Source organism: Stegostoma tigrinum, chromosome 21 (genome assembly GCF_030684315.1).
Source record: "Stegostoma tigrinum isolate sSteTig4 chromosome 21, sSteTig4.hap1, whole genome shotgun sequence".
NCBI lineage: Eukaryota > Metazoa > Chordata > Chondrichthyes > Orectolobiformes > Stegostomatidae > Stegostoma > Stegostoma tigrinum.
Window position 1 is genome coordinate 3149605 of NC_081374.1, and position 11069 is coordinate 3160673.

Genomic DNA, 11069 nt, shown 5'->3' on the forward strand with positions numbered 1-11069 from the left:
GGGCGGGGTGTGAGGGATGTGTCGCGGGAAATGCGGGAGACGCGGTCAAGGGCGTTCTCGATCACCGTGGGGGGAAAGTTGCGGTCCTTAAAGAACTTGGACATCTGGGATGTGCGGGAGTGGAATGTCTTATCGTGGGAGCAGATGCGGCGGAGGCGGAGGAATTGGGAATAGGGGATGGAATTTTTGCAGGAGGGTGGGTGGGAGGAGGTGTATTCTAGGTAGCTGTGGGAGTCGGTGGGCTTGAAATGGACATCAGTTACAAGCTGGTTGCCTGAGATGGAGACTGAGAGGTCCAGGAAGGTGAGGGATGTGCTGGAGATGGCCCAGGTGAACTGAAGGTTGGGGCGGAAGGTGTTGGTGAAGTGGATGAACTGTTCGAGCTCCTCTGGGGAGCAAGAGGCGGCGCCGATACAGTCATCAATGTACCGGAGGAAGAGGTGGGGTTTGGGGCCTGTGTAGGTGCGGAAGAGGGACTGTTCCACGTAACCTACAAAGAGGCAGGCATAGCTGGGGCCCATGCGGGTGCCCATGGCCACCCCCTTAGTCTGTAGGAAGTGGGAGGAGTCAAAAGAGAAGTTGTTGAGTGTGAGGACGAGTTCAGCTAGGCGGATGAGAGTGTCGGTGGAGGGGGCCTGGTCGGGCCTGCGGGACAGGAAGAAGCGGAGGGCCTTGAGGCCATCTCCATGCGGAATGCAGGTGTACAGGGACTGGACGTCCATGGTGAATATGAGGTGTTGGGGGCCAGGGAATTGGAAGTCCTGGAGGAGGTGGAGGGCGTGGGTGGTGTCACGGCCCTCCGCTTCTTCCTGTCCCGCAGGCCCGACCAGGCCCCCTCCACCGACACTCTCATCCGCTTAGCTGAACTCGTCCTCACACTCAACAACTTCTCTTTTGACTCCTCCCACTTCCTATAGACTAAGGGGGTGGCCATGGGCACCTGCATGGGCCCCAGCCATGCCTGCCTCTTTGTAGGTTACGTGGAACAGTCCCTCTTCCGCACCTACACAGGCCCCAAACCCCACCTCTTCCTCCGGTACATTGATGACTGTATCGGCGCCGCCTCTTGCTCCCCAGAGGAGCTCGAACAGTTCATCCACTTCACCAACACCTTCCACCCCAACCTTCAGTTCACCTGGGCCATCTCCAGCACATCCCTCACCTTCCTGGACCTCTCAGTCTCCATCTCAGGCAACCAGCTTGTAACTGATGTCCATTTCAAGCCCACCGACTCCCACAGCTACCTAGAATACACCTCCTCCCACCCACCCTCCTGCAAAAATTCCATCCCCTATTCCCAATTCCTCCGCCTCCGCCGCATCTGCTATCACGATAAGACATTCCACTCCCGCACATCCCAGATGTCCAAGTTCTTTAAGGACCGCAACTTTCCCCCCACGGTGATCGAGAACGCCCTTGACCGCGTCTCCCGCATTTCCCGCGACACATCCCTCACACCCCGCCCCTGCCACAACCGCCCCAAGAGGATCCCCCTCGTTCTCACACACCACCCTACCAACCTCCGGATACAACGCATTATCCTCCGACACTTCCGCCATTTACAATCCGACCCCACCACCCAAGACATTTTTCCATCCCCTCCTCTGTCTGCTTTCCGGAGAGACCACTCTCTCCGTGACTCCCTTGTTCGCTCCACACTACCCTCCAACCCCACCACACCCGGCACCTTACCCTGCAACCGCAGGAAGTGCTACACTTGTCCCCACACCTCCTCCCTCACCCCCATCCCAGGCCCCAAGATGACATTCCACATTAAGCAGAGGTTCACCTGCACATCTGCCAATGTGGTATACTGCATCCACTGTACCCGGTGCGGCTTCCTCTACATTGGGGAAACCAAGCGGAGGATTGGGGACCGCTTTGCAGAACACCTCCGCTCAGTTCGCAACAAACAACTGCACCTCCCAGTCGCAAACCATTTCCACTCCACCTCCCATTCTCTTGATGACATGTCCATCATGGGCCTCCTGCAGTGCCACAATGATGCCACCCGAAGGTTGCAGGAACAGCAACTCATATTCCGCCTGGGAACCCTGCAGCCATATGGTATCAATGTGGACTTCACCAGTTTCAAAATCTCCCCTTCCCCCACTGCATCCCTAAACCAGCCCAGTTCATCCCCTCCCCCCACTGCACCACACAACCAGCCCAGCTCTTCCCCCCCACCCACTGCATCCCAAAACCAGTCCAACCTGTCTCTGCCTCCCTAACCGGTTCTTCCTCTCACCCATCCCTTCCTCCCACCCCAAGCCGCACCCCCAGCTACCTACTAACCTCATCCCACCTCCTTGACCTGTCCGTCTTCCCTGGACTGACCTATCCCCTCCCTACCTCCCCACCTACACTCTCTCCACCTATCTTCTTTACTCTCCATCTTCGGTCCGCCTCCCCCTCTCTCCCTATTTATTCCAGCTCCCTCTCCCCATCCCCCTCTCTGATGAGGGGTCTAGTCCCGAAACGTCAGCTTTTGTGCTCCTGAGATGCTGCTTGGCCTGCTGTGTTCATCCAGCCTCACTTTTTATTATCTTAGCCACAATAATGTACTGTCCACAACATAATACATTGGCATGAGTGGGCAGTTCATTCTTTTTAAGCAAAATATTGAAATTGTGAGAAGTAAGTGAGGTACATCATTCAGAGAGAGCCCAGTCAGTATCGATGCAGCTGCCCAAAGATGTCACCCTACCACTGTCTTTCTTCATTGCCTGACATCCAAAACACAGCTCCATCCCAGCCCCACATCCCTCTACTCTTGGATCCATCTCTAGGCTCAGCTGTTCTAGCATCTGGTGAGTAGTTCACCTAACCCTGCTAAAATCCAGCCCGATAGTTTCAAGTCCCGGAGGGTATGGTGCCTACAGAAGAACTTTCAGGTTGTGGTGTTGCTATGCATCTGATGCCCGTGCTCTTCTAGTTAGTAGAGTTTGCAAATTTGGACGATTTGGTCGCCTCATCATAGGAAAGATGTGGAAGCTTTAGAGTGGGTGCAGAGGAGATTTACCAGGATGCTGCCTGGAATAGAGGGGAAGGTCCTATGAGATAAGGTTGAGGGAGCTATGGCTTTTTTCATTGGAGCGAAGAAGGATGAGAGGTGACTTGATAGAGGTGTACAAGATGATGAGAGGCGTAGATAGAGTGGATAGTCAGAGACTTTTTCCCAGGGTGGAAATGTCTATTACAAGGGGGCATAATTTTAAGGTGATTGGAGGAAGGCATAGGGGAGATGTCAGAGGTAGGTTCTTCACACAGAGAGTGGTGGGCGTGTGGAATGCGCTGCCAGCAGTGGTGGTGGAGTCAGATACATCAGCGACTCTTGGACAGGCTCATGGAGGATAGTATAATGTAGGGTATGCAGGGTAACTTGATCTTAGAGTAGGATAATAAGACGGCATGACATCGTGGGCCGAAGGGCCTGTACTGTGCTGTACTGTTCTGTTCTATGTTCTATGCTGTCGAAGAATCCTTTCTGCAGTGCATCTTACAGGTGGTATATGCTGCTGTTATCAAACATCAGTGGTGGAGGGACCATGTGTTGAAAATGATGGATGGAATACCAGTCAAGAATCCTGAATGGAGTTGTATATTTTTGGAGTTACACATATCCAGATCAATGGGAAAATATTCCATCACACTGAAACATCAGGTTTCATCATGTGACTTCTTTCTCCATTGTCCTGACTCAAATTCCAACAATTGGTTGTTAGAAAAATCCAATACTTGTACATTCCTGTCCTGAGCACCACCAGATGGAGCATGTTTCAGCTGCATGTTCCTATTGAGATAGATAGATTTTTAGATTTTAAAAGCATCAATGGGTGTGGAAAGAAAGTGGGAATATGGCATTGAGGTAGAGGATCAGCCATGGTTATATCAAATGGCAGAGCAGGCTCAAAGGGCCAAATGGCCTATTCCTGCTCCTTGTCTCTATGCCTGCACATTTCAATTCCTGATAATATCTGACTGTCAGTCAAACAATCTTCAATATTATTATGATGAATAAACTGAAGTGTTGAGAAAACCTAAGAGAAGCAGAAATATTATAAGAGATAACAAAGTGTAGAGCTGGATGAACATAACAGGCCAAGCAGCATCAGAGGAGCAGGAAAGCTGATGTTTCGGGTCTAGATCCTTCTGCAGAAAGGCCCTGCTCCTGCTCCTCTGATGCTGCTTGGCCTGCTGTGTTCATCCAGCTCTACACCTTGTTAGCTCAGATTCTCCAGCATGGGCAGTCGCTACTATCTCAGAAATGTTATAATGTCTTGATGCTTCCTTGAGTTGATTGTGACATTGTAATTAATTTCTGAATCTTGGAGACTCCAGGGTGATTATGGAAAACTGGAAACTCAAACGTGGACCTGTCTTCGTTGCCATCTTTCCAAGTTGTGATCTCTCTCTTGCAATTCTGTGACCAGAGTTGCACAGAATGTTGCCATTGGGACCAGACTGTTCTTACATCAGAAATAGTAGCCCATTAGTGTTTAGGTACTGTGTATGAATTTAATGTTCGATTAAAATGAAGGACTCTTGTAATAAGATTCTCGGCAAGTTCTTATTATCTACCACACCAGGGGTAGCAATACCTTGGCTGAATGTATAAATCTTAAGCAGATATTGTCAGGGACACTGCCAATAGTAACAGAAGCTTGAAGTCAAACATGTTATATTTCATGTTTTGAAGCAGCATATGGACTGTATTGTGAGATAAATGCAGTCAAAACCTGCATCAATCAGCCATCGTTCACTGGACTTACTTGCCTGTTGACAGCTTAACGTTTTGTGTCAAAAGACAAATGAAGTCTGAGGTATTGATTTTACAGGATGTAAACAAATCATTTTGCTCCACATGAACATCCCTCTGCACAGCTCTTCATCAAACACAAGTCTCCGTTTCTTTCTCCCTCAGCTAACCAGCAAGCATCTCAAACTTCATCTTTGTGAGGTGCCTGGAGTCAACCACCTTGATGAGCAAATGGGAGCCAGAGGTCCAATTTTGGGACAGATTTCAGCCTATCTGTTTGGGGCTTGTTTGCCGTGAATGACGTCCATTTCACCATCACCAAAGCCCCAGAGAGGAATGCCCCTGACCTCCCATCGTCCAACAGCTTAATAAAGCTATGATCAGGTCCTAGTCAGGATTTGGTTATTTTTTAGGTGGGACCCACAAAAATTGTCAGGATCAAAATATTTATTGTTGGTGACCCTGGTGACTGTAAGCAACAACCGGTTTTGTATTCTGTTTAGTGTCTTCCCAAAAGTCTCTCTGCTACAATTAATTTGACTCTCTTTGCTGAAATCACCCTACTGCTAGCATTTCAGCTCAAGAGCAACTAGAGTTAGAGTGATGATACAATTTTAATTACGCATTTTAACCTGTGTGACCCTTGCTGAGATTAAGGACATCACTGCATTTCACATCTCCCCTGTTTATTTTCCACCATCCCTACTCATCACATCACACGCACTTGAATCTCCATAAACACGGCCGTAGCTTGTCAGGTATTGTGTGTTTGACTCAACATTTACATAATTTGTGGATAAAAATAGGCTTTTTGTGAATCTGTATACGACAGCCTGTTCAATCAGTGATTCACTCTAAACAAGGGCAGCAGAAAACACAAAACAGCAACTGTCCACACAAGGATTTCAAAATCTGTTACTGTCTTCAGGTATAATTTGCCAGCTGCTTGATGAAGACACAGAGCCAAGACAATTATAAACAGGGCAACAATTTACAACTGAATCAGAAAACTTGCTTGATATTTCAATGTAGCGCACTGTGTGGGAGCTGGATTACGCTATTGAAATTTCATAAAATAACTGGAAGGCATCAAAGGTCAAGGTAGCCCGCCTGATTGGCACTACATCCACCATCTTCAATATTCACTCTCTCCAACATCAACACTCAGTAGCAGCAATGTGCGCCATCTACAAGACGCATTGCAATAACTCACCAAGTCTTCTTTACTAGTATCTTCTAAACCCACAACCTCTATCGTTGAGAAGGATAAAGGCAGCAGACACATGGGAACACCACAACCTGAAAGTACTCCTCCAGGGCACTCACCATCCTGACTTGGAAATATATCACTATTCCTACGTTGTTGCTGGGTCAAAATCCTGGAACTCACTCCCTATCGACATTGTGACACCACATGGACTGCAGCATTTTCAGGAAGGCTGCTTTGTACTAGAACAGTTCCAGAACAATTAGGGATGGACAATATTTGCTGGCCAAGCAGCGATGCCCGGATCCCATGAATAAATAAAAATGTGGACATGCCCACAGCAGTTGTAAATAGTTGCAGTAAATTGCAAAGAGGTAGACTTACTTAAACTTTACTTATTGGAAGTCAAAGGGAAAGTTTGGTAACTTTGGCATTCTCTTCAGCAGAAGTGAAGGGATGGGATTAATGGAATTCTCCACAGTAAACATGAACTGTAATGGTACAGTGGAATGAGATAGAAAGCGGAAGATGTGGTAAACACAGTGTTTAGCATTTACAGCACTGTCTAAGCATTTGGATCATCTGCCCCGAGCTGGAAGGAGAGGTTGGACAAATTTGGATTGTTTTTGCGAGAGTGTGGGAGGCAGAGGGGTGACCTGGCAGAAGAATATAAAATTATGGGAGGCATGGATAGTGTGGACAGTCAGAGTCTTTTCCCTGGCCGGAAATGTCAAACATTAGGGTGCATAGAATGAAGGTGACAGGGGGTAAGTCTGAAGGAAATGTGCGAGAACATTTTTTTACACAGAGGGATGTTGGTGCCTGGAAGGTGCTGCCAGGGGAGGTGGTAGAAGCAGATACAACAGCAGTGTTCAAGAGACATCTAGACAGACATATGAATAGGCAGGAAATAGGGAGATATAGACCATGTGCAGGCAAATGAGATTAGTTTAGAATGGCATCATGGTCTGTGCAAACATAGTGGGCTGAAGGGCCTGTTCCTGCACTAATCCATATTCTATGGTCCACATAAGCTTCCTCTCACTCTACCTCATCTCCCTGTATAAGCAGAGATAACAAAGTGTGGAGCTGGATGAACACAGCAGGCCAAGCAGCATCTTAGGAGCACAAACGCTGACATTTCGAGCCACGACCCTTCATCAGAGAGGGGGATAGGGAGAGGATTATGAAATAAATAAGGAGAGAGAGGGAGATGGACTGAAGACGGACGGAGGAGAAGATAGGTGGAGAGGACAGTATGGGTGGGGAGGTAGGCAGGGTATAGGTCAGTCCGGGGAGGACGGACAGGTCAAGGGGGCGGGGTGAGGTAGGTAGGTAGGAAATGGAGGTGTGGCTTGAGGTGGGAGGAGGGGATAGGTGAGAGGAAGAACAGGTTAGGCAGGCGGGGACGAGCCGGTCTGGTTTTGGGATGCAGTTGGGGGGGTTAGATTTTGAAGCTTGTGAAAACCACATTGATACCATTGGGCTGCAGGATTCCCAAGTGGAATATGAGTTGCTGTTCCTGCAACCTACGGGTGGCATCATTATGGCACTGCAGGAGGCCCATGATGGACATGTCATCTAAAGAATGGGAGGGGGAGTGGAAATTGTTTGCGACTGGGAGGTGCAGTTGTTTATTGCGAACTGAGCGTAGGAGTTCTGCAAAGTGGTCCCCAAACCTCCGCTTGGTTTCCCCAATTTAGAGGAAGCCACAACAGGTACAGCGGATGCAGTATACCATCTCATTGGAGATGGTGGAAGTGTCGGAGGATGATGCATTGTATCCGGAGGTTGGTGGGGTGGTGTGTGAGAACGAGGGGGATCCTCTTTGGGCGGTTGTGGCGGGGGCGGGGTGTGAGGGATGTGTTGCGGGAAATGTGGGAGATGCAGTCAAGGGCGTTCTCGGCCACTGCGGGGGGAAAGTTGCGGTCCTTGAAGAACGAGGACACCTGGGATGTACGGGAGTGGAATGCCTCATTCTGGGAGCAGATGCGGCAGAGGTGAAGGAATTGGGAATAGGGGATGGAATTTTTGCAGGAAGGTATCTCTCTTCCAGAGAGACCACTCTCTCCGCGACTCCCTTGTCCGCTCCACATTCTCCTCCAACCCCACCACAGCCGGCACTTGCCCCAGCAACCACAGGAAGTGCTACACTTGCCCCCACACCTCCTCCCTCACCCCCATCCCATTCCCCAAGATGACTTTCCACATCAAGCAGATGTTCACCCGCACATGTGCCAATGTGGTATACTGCATCCATTGTACCCGGTGTGGCTTCCTCTACATTGGGAAAACCAAGCGGAGGCTTGGAGACTGCTTTGCAGAACAACTCCGCTCAGTCCGCAATAAACAACTGCACCTCCCAGTCGCGAACCATTTCAACTGCCCCTCCCATTCCTTAGACGACGTGTCCATCCTGGGCCTCCTGCAGTGCCACAATGATGCCACTCGTAGGTTGCAGGAACAGCAACTCATATTCCGCTTGGGAACTCTGCAGCCCAATGGTATCAATGTGGACTTCACAAGCTTCAAAATCTCCCCTCCCCCAACTACATCCCAAAACAAGCCCAGCTCATCCCCGCCTCCCTAACCTGTTTTTCCTCTCACCTATCCCCTCCTCCCACCTCAAGCCGCACCTCCACTTCCTACCTACCAACCTCATCCTGCCCCCTTGACCTGTCCATCCTCCCCAGTCTGACCTATCCCTTCCCTACCTCCCCACCCATACCCTCCTCTCCACCGATCTTCTCCTCTATCCATCTTTAGCCCACCTCCCCCTCTCTCCCTATTTATTCCAGAACCCTCTCCCCATCCCCCTTTTCTGATGAAGGGTCGCGGCTCAAAACGTCAGCTTTTGTGCTCCGAAGATGCTGCTTGGCCTGCTGTGTTCATCCAGCTCCACACTTTGATATCTCTGATTCTCCAGCATCTGCAGTTCCCATTATCCCTGTGTAATCATATCCTTCTATTATTCGGTCATAGGGTGGACTCCAACACTTCCTTTGCAGCTCGTTCCAGACATGCAACACCCTCTGTGTGAAAATGTTACTCCTTAGGTCCCTTTTCAATCTTTCCCCTTTCACCCTAAACCTCTCTAGTTTTGGACTCCCAGTCTTCGGAAAGACTGTTGGTATTCACCCTATCTGTGCCCTTCATGATTTTATAAACCTCTATAAAATCACCCCTCAGGCTCTGATTCAGCAGAAATAAAATATCCCCAGGCTATTCATCCTCTCCATATAGTTCAAACCCTTCAACCCTGGCAACATCTTTGCAAAACCTTTCTGCACCCTATCAAGTTTAACAGAATCCTTCCTACAGACAGGTGACCAGAATTATACACATATTCTAAAAGTGATCTCACCAATGTCCTCTACAACCGCAATATGACCTCCCAACTCCTATACTCAATATTCTGACCAATAAAGGTGAGCATACCAAACGCCTTCTTGACCACCCTGTCTGCCTGTAACTCCATGTTCGAGGAATTATGAACCTACACCCCTCGTTTGGCAACCGTCACCAGGGCCCTACCATGAACTGTACAAATCCCATGCTATTTTGCCTTATGAAAATGAAACACCTCAAATTTATCCGAATTAAACTCCATCTGCCACTCCTCAGCCCATTGGCCTATCTGATCAAGTTTCTGTTGTACTCCGAGAAAACCTTCTTCACTGTCTGTCACGTGACCTATTTTGGTGTCATCTGCAAACTTAGATGCCTCCTATATTTATATTGAAAGGATTTACACAAACGACAAAGAGCAGTGGACCTAGCGTTGATCTTTGTGACACATTGGCCTCCAGTCTGAAAAGCAACCCCCTACCACAACCCTCTGTCTCCTACCTTCAAGCCAATTTTGTATTCAATTGGCTAGTTCCTTCTAGATCCCATGTGATCTGACCTTACTACCCAATCTACCATAATGAACCTCGTCGAACACTTTGCTGAAGCCCATATAGACAACGACTACTGCTTTTCCCTTGTCAATCTTCTTTGTCACCCATTCAAAAAACCCATCAATTTAAGTGAGACATCATGTCCCATGCACAAAGCCATGTTGACTATCTCAAATCAGTTCCTGCCTTTACAAATTCATGTAAATCCTGACCCTCAAAACCTGCTTTCTCCATTGTGTGTTTATCCAGCTTTCTCTCACCTCAGCCATTCCCTGAGATAAAAAGTTCCACCCTCATCAGCTGTGGACATACCCACCCAGTGACGGGAATTTGGGGTTGGATGAAATCTTGAAGCGAGAAGTGAAGAGATTACTGATTCATTAGAATAATAGTCTTCACATCGAGGTAGGTTGGAAATGAAATGGTCTGAGTGAGTCTTGGATATCGTATGAACAGTTTAATATAGTGGGCAATGGATAGTGCCCAGACTAATCCATCAGATGGTGGGATTGTTTTTCCCCTTCATGTGATATGGCTGTCCCTGTTAAAATCAGCATTTATTGCCCATCCCTAAATATTCTTGAAGCAAGTAAGAATCAACATTACTGTGGGCCTGGAGTCACATATAGGCCAGACGAAGAAAGATGGCAGATTTCCTTCCCTAGGGGACATTAGTAAAGAAGATCAATCAATGTAAAACAATGAATGATAGTCGTTGTGGTCACCATTACTAAGACTGATTTGTAAGGTCACATTTAGGCACTAAGTTTACATTGCAGCAGCTTCCTTCATGGGATTTGACCCTACCCACCCCACCACCCGTCTTCCCCACCTCTGCTCCCGGATCATTCATCTACTGACATTAACATGCTGTAATTATACAGGGCATTGGTAAGACCATACCTGGAGCACTGTGTGGGGTTTTGGTCCCATTCCTGAGAAAGGATGTTCTTTCTCTCGAGGGAGTGCACCAAAAGTTTACCAGACAGATGGCAGGACTGATGTATGAGGAGAGATTGGGTTGATCAGGATTATACTCACTGGAGTTTAGAAGAATGAGGGTGATTTCATAAAAACCTATAAAATTCTAAAATGCCTATACAGGTTAGACGCAGGTAGGATATTCCTGATGGAGAGGGAATTCCAAATCAGGAGTCATAGTTTAAGGATAAATGATAAACCTTTTTGGACTCAGATGACG